Raw genomic sequence first — 17,567 nt, 5'->3', positions numbered from 1 at the left:
TATATATAATAATAATAAATATCGAGTATCAGCTTCTATATGACACTGGCCTTGTCTCGACGAGACCTGAAACATGCGACCAGAGCGAATCGAAAAAGTGCCAATAATCTCTGTCGACAATTCATTATATCAAAAGTCTAGAAAAGAAGGCTGCTAATATAGGGTTATGTACATTCATTTAAAGTGGGCCTGTTCAATTGAAAATAATCGAAATAATAAATAAATAAATAAGAAACCGAAAAAATGGGTCTTTAACAGATACGCGACCATTTCATTGCTAAAATACTATGTTTGGAAAGATGCTGCCAGCATTTGTAACGTGTATTTTTACTATGTATGTCAGGCGGAAATATGCTGACTTCGATTGGCAAGATGATAGAACCCAACAAGTAAGTAAAGTGGTAATCACCGAGACAAAATTCTTTACGGTCTTATTATTTACCTTAAGGTACCTGACTGAACGATACCGCCTGAAGGACAAGAAGATCCTGGCTTGAGGATTAGAGCTCGTAAAAGTTAATCATCATATTAATGAGCGGAGGAGTCTTTCTTAAAAAACGAACAAGCTTTTCACCTTGAAAATAGGGACGAAGGAACGTATAGTTAGACTGGTTTCTGGATCTTTATTGGCACATTGTGTTCCTTCGTCGTAAAGCTACAATAGAACTGATGGCTCAGGCAGTGCTGAAACAACGCGCGCGTTATCAGCGATCCTGTATTTTCTATTAGTCCATCAGAATGTTATTGCTTTGAGTTCATTCAAGTGTAATTCTAAAAAAGAAACGAGTTTCAACTAGATTGGCCTTGTTTTTTTATCGTGGTTAGTGTCGTTTACAGGTTCCGATTAAATTTCACATAACAGCCGGCCGCGGCGCGGATTTTCAATGCTTTTTCTTGGCCGCGAGAGGTCAATGACGGGATGATGAGCCCTGCGATGAAACGCAGTTGATCACACATACGCAGACACTGTGCATAAACCTGTAGATGTGCGCGCCTCTACTCTGGTTAATTTCAAGAACTCTCTCGTTTGCGTTCGTCGTATGGTAGGCGTCTGTCACGTGTTTCACGGTTTTCCTATTGTCACTACTGTTTTCTTATAGTATCGTTTATGCTTGACACTTACTTACCTTGGCTACGGTTCAGGTAGTGCCACAAACTAAATAGAAAGCTATAGAGTTCTATAGAAAGTGCGCAAAACCAGGTCGACGCAAAACCGCCGAAGAGCCTATCGGATGATAAGACTAAGTGTCGAATGTTCTCGCTCGAACGGGCCGATAGCCGTTGAGTTCTACAAGAGTGCGCAAACCGTCAGGCCTCGCATGAAGTAACACATGCTACACGCAGTTTGCAATCAATTAAGGGAAATACTATTCGTGGATTTTGACGTACTATTTTTTTTGTTGTACTTATGCAAGTGTTGCAACGAGAAGTCTCTCGCACCCATATTTGTACGCTATATTAATACACAGATTGCATTTACTACCCAGCGCGTGCAACCGTGGGTGTCGTTGCTGCTGATGGACGCTGCCTGCCAGACGCGTTGTCGCCAATACACCAGTGATAGGTCGCCGGAGAGATGATAACCTAGAGAGAACCTGAGCTCGTGGACCGACCTGAACTGCTTCGAGGACGTCGAGAATGTGTCAGCTGCCTCTTCTTTGGCTTTGAGCATTTTCCTCGACGATTGGTATTGTATTATAAATATACCCGATTATCTATCATGCATATTGTGATGCTGACAAACAAACTGCGCTCGTCCAGCGTTGTTTACTATGCACGAAGCGCTAACGTTGTTCTCTCTTCCTTTCAATACAGGATCACTTTGTATTTGTCATATGTAGATCTGCGCAGATGTACCGAGTGGCAGCGCCCTCGTGCGATCGTCCTATTACTTGCAGTGGCCTGTCTAATCGAACGATTAGCAGCTTGTTGGTGGCCATACCGTTATCAATGTTGTTCGTAAGAAGGCTGCGTATTTGAAACCGAAATCGATATACTGCCGCTGCCAGTGAAAGCTACGTCGTGGAGAGGCGGTCTTCAAAGAAGGACGAACGCAGCGAGGCAGAGTACTCGTACCGGTGTGACGTTACATTGCAAAGCTATGCTAACAAAATGCAGGCTAAGAGTGCACAGTTGATTCAGAGGGCGGGTAGGCATTCGTAAGGACGGCCGACTGCTCTTTCTACGCGGAGAAACGGATATATATATGTAAACATATAGACATATATGACGGAAGCTAGATGCGAAAGATCATGTGCACTATTGCGAAACGTTGTCCGTGCCCACGGTGAGATAATGAATAAACGAAAATGTGAAAGTAGAAGAAAGAAGAAGAGCAAAAGGAGTTTTCCGGGAATGAAAGGACACGCAACCGGCGCTGCTACTGCTGCTTTCGAGGAAAACCAGCCAAATTTGGACAGGGGCTGTTTCAGAATAACCGATTCTCTTATATGCCGGGCCTTTTTTCTGCTCTGCGGCAAAGAAAACCGCATTTATATAACTCTTGGCGCGCTACTATAGGAGCTCATCTCACACTGCCAACGCTTCGTTATTGAATATCGACTTTGACAAACGTACTAAAAGGCACCATTTGTAAGGCAGCGCTTTATTTATTACATATTGGCTTTATATACGCGCTATATACTGTTTGAAGTGCGCAGAGACAGTTATGTTTTTAGTGCTGTACCGTTTCGTTCAAATACAGAATATCCCAAGATGTAAACACTGTTTAGCGGCCTGTAGGTTTCTGATTGTTCTATTTTTTGTGGGAAGAAAAGTAAACCAATATTGTCTTACAAAGAACAGCTGTTATTTCAAGATGTATTTCGAAGTGTATTGCAACAAGTCGACTTACAAAAGAAGTATCTTTTGAACGAATGGAATTATTTGGGAAGGTCAACGGTTTCAGAAGCTAAGAAACAGTGCCGCAAAATTACCCGGAAATCGATCAAGTTTTAAGCTTGACATCAGTAAATCAAGTGTCAGAAAGTGGAAGAACCATAGTCATGCGGCTCTATCAGCGAAGATGATTTCGAATAAAAAAAAAAGAAACAATTTTCCAAATGGGCAATGGAAAGGGATGCGCCGTTGTCGAGGAAGACTCTTCGGAGTGATGATGCTACATCGGAACTAAACGGTATAATTAATTGGGCCTTCTGAGCAATCGAATAAGATGATCCGGACTGAAAAGAGATACTCTGCGTACGGAACTTAAACGCATTTGAATAACGCATTTGAACTTAAACGCAATTTTTGAAGCTATGAAATTGAATTGCGCTACAATCGGATGTGGTTGCACGTCCAAGAAATTATTACATGTAGACATTAGAAAAACACCGTGTGGACTTGCCATGAGCCATACCGTAGCACGGCATCTCATGCAAAAGATTAATTTGCCCCTTTTTTTTGTCGATTGTTTGTCATTATTGCGAACATATATTTCATTACGCATTCGGTAAGGTCTTGACGAAAATAGCAGATTCTATTGCCCATAGCACAGAACACCTGCACCTTATCATCGTGACATGATCAAAGTGTTCCAAACAGGCGGGTTGGATGAACTCTCACCGTAGGCCTGTCTTTGTTAAAGACTAAAGTCTACGTCAGAAGACGTCTTTTTATATATATATATATATATATATATATATATATATATATATATTAGTATAGACAAAGTAAAGTCTTTTGTCGTTTGGATTATAACTGATTTAGCCCGGTTATTATAAAAGTGTGAAGTGCGAGAGTCTATTAAATAGTCTCGAATAGCAACTTTAACTTTCTAATAGGATCTGACTAATTTGCCTATTATCGATTACCAAGCCCTCGACGTTTTTTTTAAAAAAAAAGAAAAATGGTAATTCGCGGTCGCAATGTATGACGAGTACGATCAACTGCAAAAAGCCTCCATCTGTAACATCTGCATTTATGTGACCGTAATTCTTATAGCGTGAAGTCGAGTGTTATCGTGCAATTGAAATGGGTTACCTTCTTCCCATAATCCTACTAACCGACGGCTAACGGTGTTTCTAGTAGTTGAGCTTTCGCCGCACACAAGATTTATATGGCAATCTGTGTCAAGATAAAACTCATATTTTAGAACCGCTTGCTGCAATTCGTCTGCTAAAAGCTCGAATGAAAATAAGTCAACGGCCTCAAACTTCAAACACTGAAAGTGTACCTCGTACTCGAAAAAAGTGTCGCGGACTATAGCACTGTTATAAAATAGCGCTATCTTTAAAGAGGAGAATAATGTTTGTCACGTTTCACGCTGGACGATTTTACGTATTATGTTGTTAGAAAATACTTTTATGGGTAAATTGAAGTGAACATCACAATGTGTAATGCTACTGGACTAGATATGCGCCTTTTTTATCGGTGATAGGCTTCTACCGTTTTACTGATTACCACACATAGATTCATCCTTGCTAAGCGTCTATGGTTGAGAGAACAAGTGATAAATGAACATCATTAATGAGATTTTACAGGAATAAAAAGCGGTAAAAGAAACGACACCTTTTTTGTTTACTTGTTCCGATCGATTTTTCTCAATGGCTTTTCGTAATCGTTTTGCCAGACGGCAGCAACTCGTGTAATACGCGATTCCTCTCTAATCCCACCAAAGGCGCCGGCCTATCAGGCACATTTTTTCCCCTCTTCGCGCAGTGTCGTTACATTTCTATCAGTCGTAGTCAATCGCTTTATAAATGGCTCGAATCCGTTGTGTTTCTGTAAACTTTCGCATATGGAAATTGAATTGCCTCAACTCGTGTAGCACCCAAAGATCGAGCTTATTGTATAGCCAGCTTTGCTTGAGTGGTTGATGTTGAGTTTATTGACGGTATCATGGCTCACATGTCGGTCTTGCCCAAGTTCGGCAATAACTTTTTTTAATTGGCCGACCACTACGAGAAGCATCTGCTACAGTGAAATCTTGAGAACGAACACGACGGAACAATCTTTGGGCCGTTTTTTCGTACGTAACATCTTGACGGCAAAGAACACAATTTGTCTATGGGCTTAGGCAGCATTTGTGCCAATGCAATTTTTTTTTTATAGATCTTTAGAAGCTCGGCTAGAGGTATTTCAGCAATTTTAAAACACCTGTTACTTTCGAAATCTCGGCTTTCAAATGCTTATTAGTTGACATATCCGATTTGAAAGATCTATTGACTATTAAATATTTCAACAATCTAATATATGTAAAAAAAAATCGAAAAAGACCGATTGACTTGTCCTTAACAGCTCACTGAGCATGGGTCCTGATCGCAAAAAACTACTAGGATATTCGCATTAATCTAATTGAAAATAATCGGAATAATAATGTTTTGATCTTAGAAAAGCGTGAACCTAAATTTGAAATTCTCTAATTTTATTATTATATTATTATTTTTTTATTATTTAGTCATTACATTGTTAACATCAACATGGGACCATTACCAAATAGTAGAATATGTTGTCAACATCCTTAAAAAGCATTTGTTGCGTTGTGGAAATATGTCGGCTATCGCAGCGTCTTCTATTGGCAAAATGGTACAAAATACAAGTAAACAATTTGTAGTACCAATCAGGTAATGTCTGAGAGTATTTTTATTACAATTAAATTGCATACATATTTGGTAAGCGCAAATGCTAGTGTACGCATGTATTGTCACTAAGAACAAAACCTGAAGTGACTCCCTACGACAAATTAGACATCATGTAACACTCCATATAACCATGAAAATTATCATACATATATATTACGTACATGCATATATATAGGGTACATATATCTAAATAATGTAGCGTGGTTGCCAAGCAGTTCGAATAGCGTCTCGCCTAGACTCTCACGTATGGAAGTGATAAGCGAAAACGCCGCTCGAGGCAGCGACTTGTGGAGGGAACTGCGGCCCTGATCGTGCGGATCATGCTTTCGGCCAGGCTGTTGCGCCGTAGATGCGCGATGCAATGGTCGAATCCGTTCAGTATGCTTTTTTCTGAGGTACTTTGTCACCTTCCTTAGTGCGAAACAGGTCACATTGTCTGTCACGATCTTGCTGAAGCCCCCGAGTGGACACCGTAAAGCTTTTACTCCCCGCCCCGCAGCACCAAACGTAGCCTTTAAAGCAGCGCGCGTTAGACGAACCGGGCACGATAATGGACCATCACCGAAATCTGTCTTACCACTAAAGGCTCTTAAATGACCTATAATACCTAGGCTTCCGTTCTCGAGGGAACGTTGCAGCGAGTACACAGGTTAAAAGGAATCACGCTTTCTTATATCGCGATTCCGCCCTTGGCTTGCCTCGACCTGGACCAAAACCGGCCCTAACCCAGATCCGCTGACATTTGTGTGTAACCAAGCTCTTATACCCTGCTAAAAACTACACGAAAGAGGATGTTCTGTCATGCTAAAGCGATGCTTCGCGTTGTCTAAAACGTAATGCGGGTTTGCGCATAACCCGTGTGAGCAGTCTGCGATAAGATGCAAAATTCAGGAACTTCATGAACTATTCGACTTCGCAGGAGCCAGCGAAATTCGCATTACCAGGATCTTCTCGACCGAAACTCACCACCTACTCGCTTATAAACGCACACTTCATAGTCTTCAACCGTAAGTTGGCAGAGTCGATGACCCCCGATGTTCCTTCAGGTACGCCATATGAGTGTCAAAGTTAGGCAAATCGATTTTGGCGCCATTATGGTAAATTAAAGATCTCTGGTACTTTAAGGCTTTAGGTCGATAATATATATTCGGACACATGGATCCCCAACTAAGGCGATTTTTTTGACATCAAACAGTCAAACGGTAATGTTATTAACGCTCGTCGCGCGCATTTCATGCATATATGTATATGTAGAGCGTTCCAAAAAATGTATATACCGTCTGAATGATTATAACTTCAGCTTATCTACGTATAAATCATCTGTAAGTTGCAAAAGAGCCCCCATCGTAGACGCTCAAGTATCTTAAAGTTCTAGTTAATGCACAGATGATAAAGGCGGGCTATTGATTCACAAATTTTAATAAATATTTATTTTTTATTGCAGTGCATTCTTGCTCACCTGCGGCTCCCTAAACTTTCAGTGTCGTCAGTTTTTCCCATGCTTTATATATTCAAGGTGTCCCGACAAGCAAAAATCCATGCCTGGGAAACAGGCAGAGTATACTATAGAACTTCTCCGTTCAGCCTATCTGTTCAAAAGGTTCTCATCATGATGTGCTCTCACATCGCGATAATAGCGCATAATTACACACAGATTGTTAGAAATAACATTGATCGCTTTTTAAAGAATGCGTGATACAATAAATCCTTGTCAAATAAATGCCACTAGTCATATTGTACTGTCAAAGAAGGGTGGCGCGCTTAACCACCTGGAATATAGCACTACATTATGACTCCCGATAAATTTCCATAGCGCTACGATGTAATATCTGTATTCACGATCGTCTAGTAGGGAGAATAAGGTCGATTAATTATTCCATTTAGTCTGAATGTAGCTCCATTGCTCCGGAGATTTTCTCCAAAAGCTATGAATCGTATTCGAGCTTGGCCAACATACCATTCGCCAAATCGTTTAGTTCGGTGCCGATCATCTTCATTGACAGTACGTGCCATTGTTGGAATACAACTTTTTCTTCTATTTACAACGTCCTACGATGCAGTGGGCACTTGATTTGCCGATGCCAAGCTTATGGCTAGATTTCCTCACAGGTTTTTTAGGGTGTTTCGCCATAACCTTTCAGTACACCTTCTTGGCCGGTCAAGCTTTTTGGTACCCTAGTTCTTTCAAAAGATGTCTATGAGTATGCTAAACAAGCCCATTCGATTTAAAGTTATCTTTTATCCGATTATTTGTAAGCCGCTTAGACGGCTCCACTTAAAACTGCCCCAGATATTTGTGCTCCTGCTACATTTTCATATTTCTGAAAGCGTTTCATAACGTTATTTTTCTATTAAAAGTTTATCTCGGTCCACTGAAAATAAACAATAATCAGGAAGTTATCATTATGTATATACAGGACATGTCGCGGTGGCCGTCACGCCACAGTGAACCAGGTTGTTTATCGCAGAAGTAAGGCCTAAGCAAAAATATAGACGAAGTAGACAGTTTTGCCTCCGCCTCTAAGTCTAATAATAATGCGAAAAAAACGGACATAATCAAATTCGGCCCTGAACACGCTCCAGCTTAATAAAGAAAAAGACAGATAGATACTTAACGGTCGGACATCGGACGTAATTTTAGGATATTTATTTACATTGAAGACTTTTGTGATTTGAGTTAGCCTACTCCGAAACGATAGCAAACAACAATGCTTTTTATTTACTAGTTGCTGTTTGCTTGTTACTAACATGCTAAAGCTTACCCATAAACTGAAAGCTGTTAGCTGAAAACCACAATGAAGATAGCGAGTATGCATGAAGAGCATGCGCCGAAACTGATCGCGTATACAGAGTTTCATTACTTTTGTAGTAATTACCATACGATAGTAACGTCGATGTTTGCTGCTTTTGTAAATTAGAGTCGAAGCTTTTGCCGCTATAAATGTCAAGTTGACGAGACATATTTGACGAGTATCATGTTGTGCAATACATCGACCGTAAAAATCTTCCACTTCCGAATTTCGAAACGACCGCTGAAACCAATTTAGTGTAACTAGATATTTCTACTTCCTGTTACAGATACGAAATGAAACATTTACTATAATATACCGGAGGAAAAAAGATTTCATAGTTTCCTTTCTATGAAAATTAAAGGAATTGTGCCTAAAGCTGTCCCCGTAACAACACAGTACAGCTAAATATTGTATAGTAAAATGGACGCTGAAGGACTCGAATTGGACCAGTATAGAGGGCAGATCAATGCACTCTGTCTTGTTTTCTTTTTTGTTTGCGTTTTCCTCGTATTATTACACTAATTGGTTCTTGGCGGACAGATGTGACATATGCATCAATTAGAAAAGCTTAGCAAATGCTTCAAAAAGATATGTCTAACAAACTGGATTTAGTTCTACAATATATATATATATATATATATGTATATGTAAGCTATATTTAAAACAATAAACCCGTGTAGCCAAATCAGTGAGCCTCAGAGAACGACCACTGGAAACACTGCGGTCCTAGCTACGCCTTCTCGTGCTATAACGTGCACGTTACACGGCAATACATGCAAGCAGCCGTAGCAATGATTGCCGGAGGACCAGTGACTGCGGGTAACGCCGGGGCCAATTACACGTCAGCCTCCGAATGTCGGAAACCAATGCAGCTTTTGTAAAGATTAAGAGAGCAGCGAACAAATGGAAGGGATCAGCATCAAGATCGACTATTCGGATTTATTTAGATCGACGTCCAAAGATGTTACTCGCAGTTGTTTAGTGGCTCAGTGGGGTCAGATTGAGGCACTTGGCAACGGTAACACCGGCAGCACTAATCCAACAACGAGCGAATACCATAATGGTAGTTTTAGAATCTTACGATGTATTTCTATTTCTTTTGACTTTATTACGATAATCAAACGGTACAAAACGCAAACGGGAATATATAAATACCGGGTTGTAACCACCAGCGACAATATAAATATACCATTTTATCTTTATTATCCATCTCTGACGTTCACGTTTCTCGTGAGGCTGAGCTAGTATTGCTGACATGATGCATGAGTTCGACTTAGATTAGACAGATACGAAAACAAATGATCTTTTTGTCAACGGAGAGTGATTGTGTAGACAGTTGAAAAATAAATCCTTTAGCAAATGATCAGGATTTTAACGATTGTGACGCCTTCCAGAAGGAACGTTTCCATTCCATATCCATCTGATCTCCATTGAGGAGAATGGTTACGAGTGATTTTTCGGTATTTGGACCTCTCCTTTTCATGAATGGTTCGCCGCCAAATGTCGCAATGGCGACGCCATAAAACCTCATAACTTGTTGTAGCAAAACATGCTTATGGATACAAACGGATTTCATAATAAAATACATGAATAATTAAGGATTTTTTTCGAGATAGATGGATGTACTCGTAATTTTTGGTTTTCGCGCTAAATAAAGTAAGCTAAAGGCTCTACATAAGTAACCGGTCTGACGTTCACTATTTAGCTAAACGTAAAACGAAAGCGCTTTATAAAAAACATTAATCTAAACGTAAATAAATATAATATCGCTACAAAGCAGGTACCTATTTTTGCGACCAATAGAATAATAGCAACATACAATGTTTTGTTCAGCTGGAGAAACACGAACAATCTGCAAAGTCAGGCCAGGGCTTACGACTTCTGAGCTAGCCCTGTAACCGCGGAGCGGCCTCAGCAGGCCTTCACAATTACTGTTTTCTGAACACGACTTAATCCGACTAAGCAAGTTTAATTTGTTTTCCACAGTATAACTACCGCTGTATGAGCACTGATTAGAAGGACTCATAGAATATAGGCAAACTATGTGAACTCAACAGAATTAACTTTCAGTTCCAGAATAAGCCTTACGTTATGCATTTTATAGCTGCGCTAACTTATTGCATCGTATATCATAATAAGTTTCTTTATTTATACCAGTTGTATGGCATTCATGTGTCGCTGACAGAAATTGACTACACACAATGTTTAGTCTTTGTACACACGTAGTATATATGTGATATGGATAAACAAGACGAAAGTAAGTTAGAATGACAGAAATACTAACTAACTCAAATTTATCTCTCACCCGTGTGCATAAAAAATATTCGTTCATGTGCACTAATTTCCCACTAGAGTAACCGCTATAGTGATTATACACGTATGTCGCCGTGGGTGCCACGTCGCTTTGTGGTCAGGAGTATTTTCTGAGAGCAGTGAATACGCTGTTACTTAGCGTTAAGGTACTAAATGAGGTTTTTGCCAGCCATTAGCGTCTCCTACTCCTCCCAATCCCGCACTGTCGAGGCTGGTGCAAACCTGAATTGGTAATCTCTGCCGTAGCGAACGAAGCTACGGAAGGATTCGCTAGAGTCATCTGGTGTCACCGAAGTCTGGTGGAGGTGGCTTAACGTGGCATTGATCAACCGCAATTGATGAAGAGTAACAAGGCCTAGACAAAATCTAACTAAGGTAACCCATTATTCCAGAAATTATTCAAATTATTACGTAATATTATATACATTATTCAATTGAGAAAATACTCGTCGCTAACGCGATCTATAATAATAACATTGCGGAAGCTATTAGACTTTAATAAAAATTCAGTACAGATTTAGCATGTTCTAGGCCGCACATAACCTTCATTTTGCTGGGGTTCGCTGTTCATGGACTTCGTATGTTTGCCAAACGGAAAGCTGAAGTGACTGGAATCGTTCTTTTCTAGTCGAAACCTATAAGAAGAAATGTCCAGCCATTTCTAAGATCGGCTATTGTGCAGGAGCACACAGATTGGCTTGTTTGAAGACTGTACTTCACTGACGCAAACGCGCTTCTATTTCCATTGGGGCAGGCGACCACGAAAACCTCGTGAATCAATTCAAGTTTTCGCTTTAACACATCAATGTGCACTAAGTTTTCAGTGACTACGCCGTTTTGGGTTGCCGGCTTGGAAATGAAAACAATCTCCGGGGTTACGTCCGATTCCTATGTGCTGGCGAGCGTGCTTGTCCCTAAGCACATGAAGCCCTTATGGCCCAACGATCTCGCAGTTTATACCTGGACGCCGCGACCTTACACGACAGGTTTACATATATGGGTCACTATGATGGCGGCGTTGTATAGACGGGACTTCCAAAACTTACCCACTTTGAGTCATGACGTACTATAGTTTCTCTGACATTTGTTATTATTACAATGTTCTGAGCTTCGAGCTGCCAATTAACACGATCAAAATGTATTATATTTAATGTATTTGTAAGAAAATAAGCATAATATGTTCAATGCATTGCTTTTATTATTATTTCAGCTAATCTGAACTTAAGCCTTTCGGAGCGAACCATCTGGGCCTCAATAGTGAGATAATCCCTAGAATATAACGGCAGTGTATTTGTTATATAGCTTACCCCAAAGGAAACGGAACTCCGACAAATCCGTCTTGTAAAGAACAGCTTCTAGAAATTAGATGTGAAAATTTATCGCTAGCCTTTTGATTCGTCAGGTTATTTCCGGCTATAAGAAAGCGCTCCCGACTGAACAGTATGTGTTCTAGCCACAAATGCCTACGTTGACTACGTATATATATATATATATATATATATATATAAACGGTTTACATTCGAATGCGGTGCAAAAACATCTATCTACACTATTTATAGCATAGATATGGAATAGAGGGTCAATTAAAGCGCATTTTCACGTTTGCGGGCAGCAACACTGTTGCATTGAAAAGATGTCATCGAAACAAGGTTAGATTGTTAGTAGAAATGCATCTATGGTAATGCAATCTGGATGTGCACAAGCTGTGTACAACGTTTACAATTTGCTCGTCTCCATCTGCGACGTAATAACAAAGGTGTCATTACTACTATTCTCATGATCAACTTTTCTCTGCTTAACTTGCCGCCAAAGCCAGACACATTCTCCTGCAAGAAGACCTATTGGAGCTAGAAATATGACAAGGTCAACTACGTTCACAATCCAGTGGTCGTGATGCATTGCAAGAGAAGCGCTTACCGCAATACCGAACGCGCCTCCCACGGAGATCAGGGACCAAATTGACGTGCCCAAAATTGCCACTGACGCCGGCTGTGTACGCGGCAGCAATGTCAGAGTCAAAGGCGTCGTCCTTTGTGCGAGGCTGTCATCTGACGTTCTATCGCTCCGAGTGTTGACGCCCGTAATACTTGTCGTCAAAGTAGTTGTTTGACACGTAGTCGTCGCCGTAACCGTTTTTGCAGAACAATCCGTTGTGGCCGCCAATGTGTGAGCGGGCGCGCACGTCACCGTCGTTGAAACTGAATCTTTTGTCGCTGACGCTAATCGCAGTGGAACCAACGGCCACACGTTGATGTCAGTGAGGCCGTCCAGACCGACGTTTCCATTGCCGTCAACAAAGAAGAAAAGTCCTGCGGTGCCAGCCAATCCCGCGCCGAGTAGAGTTTTCGCTGTGAACTGCGACCATATTTCCTGGCTGTTCAGGATTAACGTCGAATCGAGAAGAAGACCGATAACGACGCACGCAATGGCGACTGTGGCAATCGCCGCTGAGGCAGCCAATGTCAGGCGACACGATGGAGTGCGGGGGCGAAAGACGAGCGAGTTGGCACAAGCGCCAGCAGAGGAAACTGCCAGGGCAGTGCCACCAAATGTTAGAAAAACCAGTGGCTTGTAGTCGAAATCAAGTTTTGCCGATTTAATGAATAGAGAAATTGTGGCCAACTTACCCCAAATCAGGTAAAATGTAGAGAACAGAACGAGTTGGCGACTCACCGAAATTATTTGATACGGGCTCATGCTGTTGTCATCCAAAGGCGAGTTCAACTGAACAGAGTTGTAGGTGAACGCTGCTGAAGGCAAAAAGTTTGTCTTCAGTTTTTGACGTACGCTAAAATTTAGGATGGTGACAGCTAGTGAAATGAATGACATAAGCAGAGCGGGTAAATAGCTCGCCACCTGGTGAAGGTACGCGCTAATTGCCGGCTGAATAGCCAAGGCTAGAAAAAAAATCAGAAGTCGATGATAAAGATGACACAACGCAAGTAGATACCGTTCGGTAAAGAACACTCCAACACCGAGTAAGCAGAACGCTAATAAGTGGCTGTAGAAATTCCATTCAGTTTCTATGAGATAGACCAGGACCAGCACTATTTGAGACACCGTTACGATACTCAATCCACAAATGAATGGCAATTGTGGCAGTTGAAGTAACACGTACAATGAGGCCACTACAATTATTGGCGTGGCCACTAGGAGGCCAAAATGTGACCTACCAATACTATCATCAGTGGACGTGTTCCGCAGGTAAGCAAACTGATGACCTATTGCCGCCGTACAAACGTACTGCGCAAGTAGAATGGAACACATTACTGTCCATTGTTGTGTGTATGCCGAACAGGCAGTGCGTCGCTTTCCTCCGTCCTCCTGGCCTATTTCGATCATCTTAACGTCGGCTTCAGACGCTGCAGATAGGTTATAATCATCTGTACGTCGACAGCAGAGTGCAGGAATCGACGTAAAGTCAGGACCATGTGCTTCTGTTTCCGGAATATTTGGCGAGTTAACACCGAACATAACCGTGGTCGTATGTTTTGCTACACTTCCTGGACATTGTACACTGTCTTGATTTGGCGAAACGGCGCTGTCGTCCATTTTTGCGCAGACGAGAACAACTTAAAACAAACGCGCTTGATCGCAAGGTAAACCAGTTCGCTACACTGTCTCAACTCTGAAATTCACTTGAAAAATAATAATAGAATTAAGCTCTATGCTCGATGATACAGGAGCTGTTCTTATCCGTTGTTGTTATTTTCAATGAGTCTGCGGTCGAGCGCGAATCGACGAAACGATCACAACTTCAGTGATCCTTCCACCTTTCGGCAAACTGATTGAAAACAGCATGAAGACACTTCAAATTTGCCCCTAGATCTTTGACTTAGTCTCACTCGTTCTCTTCCTTCTCTAAGAAACGTATTCATGGAACTGCTGTTCACGAAGTGAGGATAGCTCAAATAGACCAGTGCCATACATTGTCTGCGCAGAGAAATGTGAGAAAAGCGGAGCTATACATGTAAGTATGGCGGTCAAACGGATACGCTGTCGGATGATGCTACCGAGCCATCTAAGCGACCATCTATCTATTCAGTCGATCAGTGTACCGGAAGGTACGGAACGCTACGTGCTGCTCGCCAACGCAGTCATCGTCTAGTCGATCTTACAGATTCGTCCCCTCCGCTTGAGTCACTTGTTTGTATTTCGACTGATTCGTTTACAAGCGTTAGATGGATCATCGTCGCCGCCGTTCGTTATTTGCTGAATTTCTATGTCTCGTCTACAATTAGCGACAAAAAAAAAAAGACACTGTAGTTTAATTTCGATTTCATAAAGGTGGTTTGAAACTCTAATAAAAATACTCTTGCTTATATTTTAAGAACAGATGCATGATTCGTACATCGGTTACTTGACACGGCTTAATAACCCTTTTACATACTAGGTTAGCACTTTTTTTATCGACCTTTCATTCTACATACATATTCCTAGTTTTCTCGTCGTATATATTGGGTACCGGCAGATCTGATTGGTTAGGAGATAGCATGTGTATGTTGCACTCGGCTATTTAAGAGTTGCACCATACGTGTATCCCAGGCTGTGTACCGTGGCAAGATCAAAACATCAACTACGTCACTGCGTGAATGGATTTGCTTCTCGCGTGGAATAAGCTGACGCTTTGAAACAAAAAGCGTACGCGTTCCACCCTCAACCTCCGGCTGTAGCAGCTATTCGGTTTATGTTTACTGTATCGTTTCGCATTTCCTTTCAAACGCCCGCGCACTCGTTTCATCCTTGCAAACGCTGTTCGCTTGTTGAATTGAAATGTTTTCCTCAAATTTGACGATGCCTTTCGTCTTTGTGTTTCATCATCATTCTCCCTCGGCTACCCCCACATACCGCTGAAAGGTCCGAGTGACATAAGAGCAGGATCAGTGACTACGGTGGCCCCGTGCACGGACAACCTGTCCGCTAAAGAAAACTATTCATACCGTTTACGTTCCTCCCCTACCATTGTATACATCACTACCCAGTTCTGCTCGCCTCTTCAATTCACTTTGCGGTCTGTTCCTGATGTGGCGTGGAGTCGAGAAGTCGACCCCGCATTACTAAAACACGTTCTGTGCGAGTCTCCGTTTTCGTTCCACCACCTTTGCTGCTTTGTTCCCCCATCCAGCGCATTTTACAGTTCGTCTCGCCTCTCGTTATCTTTCGCGTTCAGGCGTGTTCCATTCTCGGCTGCCTGAATGCACCTTCGTGACGACTCCGAGTAGCCCGGTAAATGAGCGACCAACGATAATGACATGACGATGCCTAGACCAGAAGTTTCGGTTCCGAATCTTCTTGACCGGCGCAAGCCAAATTAACGTACACGGCTGCTCACTCGCTAGACCGCTCACTAACTGGGCTAAACGAACATGCTGGTCCCGTTCGTTCATGGAAGAAAACTGGCTCCTTATTTTCATCTTGTTCCTTTGCTCTTTCGAATCATTCGCTTTCCGTTGTTAGCATACGACTGCTATTGTTGCTGCTGAAACCTGCAAATATGAAGCGGAATAACCCTGCAAAAATGGAAACCGTCAACGCAGCCTTTGCTTTGATTCTTCCATTCTTGCGCGATAGCAAGAAAAACAGAAGAACCAGTAGAAATATACTAGAAGGGAGAAATCAGCCCTAGAAGCTCTTGTAAAGGAATAGAAAAGAATAAGAAGAAAAAAGAGAAAAATAAGAGTTGTATTTGAACAACTTTCTTCTAAGCAGAAGCGAATCGAGAGGAGAGCTAGATGCGTGTGCATATCATCAAGGACTGCCCCCAGGGCGTGACTGTGGGGCAGCATGGCCTGAAGAGCGGAAACGCTCTGTCTACCTTACCTAGCCAGTGCTCGTAAGTAATTCTCTTGTGTCGATTTCTAAATACACAATGCTTGTTCAATTCTGTCCGAATCGTCCATTGTAAAAAGTGGCGGCGTCATGCGCAAACTCTCGCTTGTATTTTGACTTTTTAGCAACGTTGCTCGAAAAAGAAAGACAGGGGAGAACCTGTTAGCTGTGCTGGAGGTCGATTACCCTTGACCCCCATAGATGCTCATTGATTGACCCCTCTTGTCCAGTAAATGCATAGCGGTACATTTGCGTGTCCGCACATCCTCGGAGTATTAAAGTTCTTTGGGGTCACCAAAGTCTTGCGCAGTTGATCTTCAACTCCTGCACATCTAGGTACAGAGGAGTGTACGAAGCGTGCCATCCCTTCTTTTGCTGCTATCCTGTGGTGTCTTACCGTCACCGCAACCACGACATGCGGCTTTATCCTCGTACGTCTGCATATAAGCCCAACTGCTCGCTTCAGTACCGCCATCGCCCACGATGATATCATTGCATGTGCGCAAGTTCCGGGTCGACTGTGGCAGAGTGCGCGGCAAGAATGACAGGGGGTATTGGGTTGAAGTTAAGCGCTATATTAAATCGCGGGCTTATGTGGCCTTTGCTGGGGCTTCACCCACTTTCACTAAGCTCTTATAACAGAAGGAACGAGGGAGCAAAAAATTATATGGGAGGAAAGAAGGAAAAGACTGCCCGCAAGAGCCACCTTACGGGTAAAAATTTAAGCAGCAGCACCAGCAGGCAGGTCGTCGTTATGGTTGTAATCCTACGGAGTTCATCGGGAGCGCAATTCCGTTGACAATATCCGCGCCACTCATGCGTTTTTAAGTGATCCCCCTGGGCAAGTATGCGCTTTCATTGCTATCACTATGGGTTGCGGAGTTTATAGAAACAGTCACAGCCACTACCGTTCCACAGATTAAATTATAACTTCTTGAAACCGCTACATGTAGTCAAACAGGGTGCCACTGAGGCTCCGCTGTCGTTTCCGGATATTCTGAGGCCAGTGTAGGTATAACTAACCAGCTATAGGAGTACCTTAACGTAG

At 42.1% G+C, this 17,567-nt stretch overlaps 1 long non-coding RNA gene across 9 annotated transcripts in view; it reads left to right on the top strand.

Moving 5' to 3' along the window:
* Positions 1 to 4,509, top strand: part of LOC111243308 (uncharacterized) — a 34,536-nt gene extending 30,027 nt beyond the window's left edge. For 7 of the 9 annotated variants that reach the window (XR_015318705.1, XR_015318704.1, XR_002670419.2 and 4 more), the window contains 4 exons: positions 344 to 389; positions 826 to 1,043; positions 1,488 to 1,687; positions 1,816 to 4,509. This is a non-coding gene — a long non-coding RNA (uncharacterized LOC111243308). The remainder of the gene's footprint in view (positions 1 to 343; positions 390 to 825; positions 1,044 to 1,487; positions 1,688 to 1,815) is intronic. The other 2 variants (XR_015318707.1, XR_015318708.1) reach the window with 2 other exon arrangements.
* Positions 4,510 to 17,567: the final 13,058 nt, after the last annotated feature.

This window comes from Varroa destructor, unplaced genomic scaffold (assembly GCF_002443255.2).
Source record: "Varroa destructor unplaced genomic scaffold, Vdes_3.0 BEIS01000001.1, whole genome shotgun sequence".
Lineage (NCBI taxonomy): Eukaryota > Metazoa > Arthropoda > Arachnida > Mesostigmata > Varroidae > Varroa > Varroa destructor.
The sequence above is the reverse complement of the archived record's forward strand: the minus strand, read 5'-3'. Positions and strand labels throughout refer to the sequence as shown.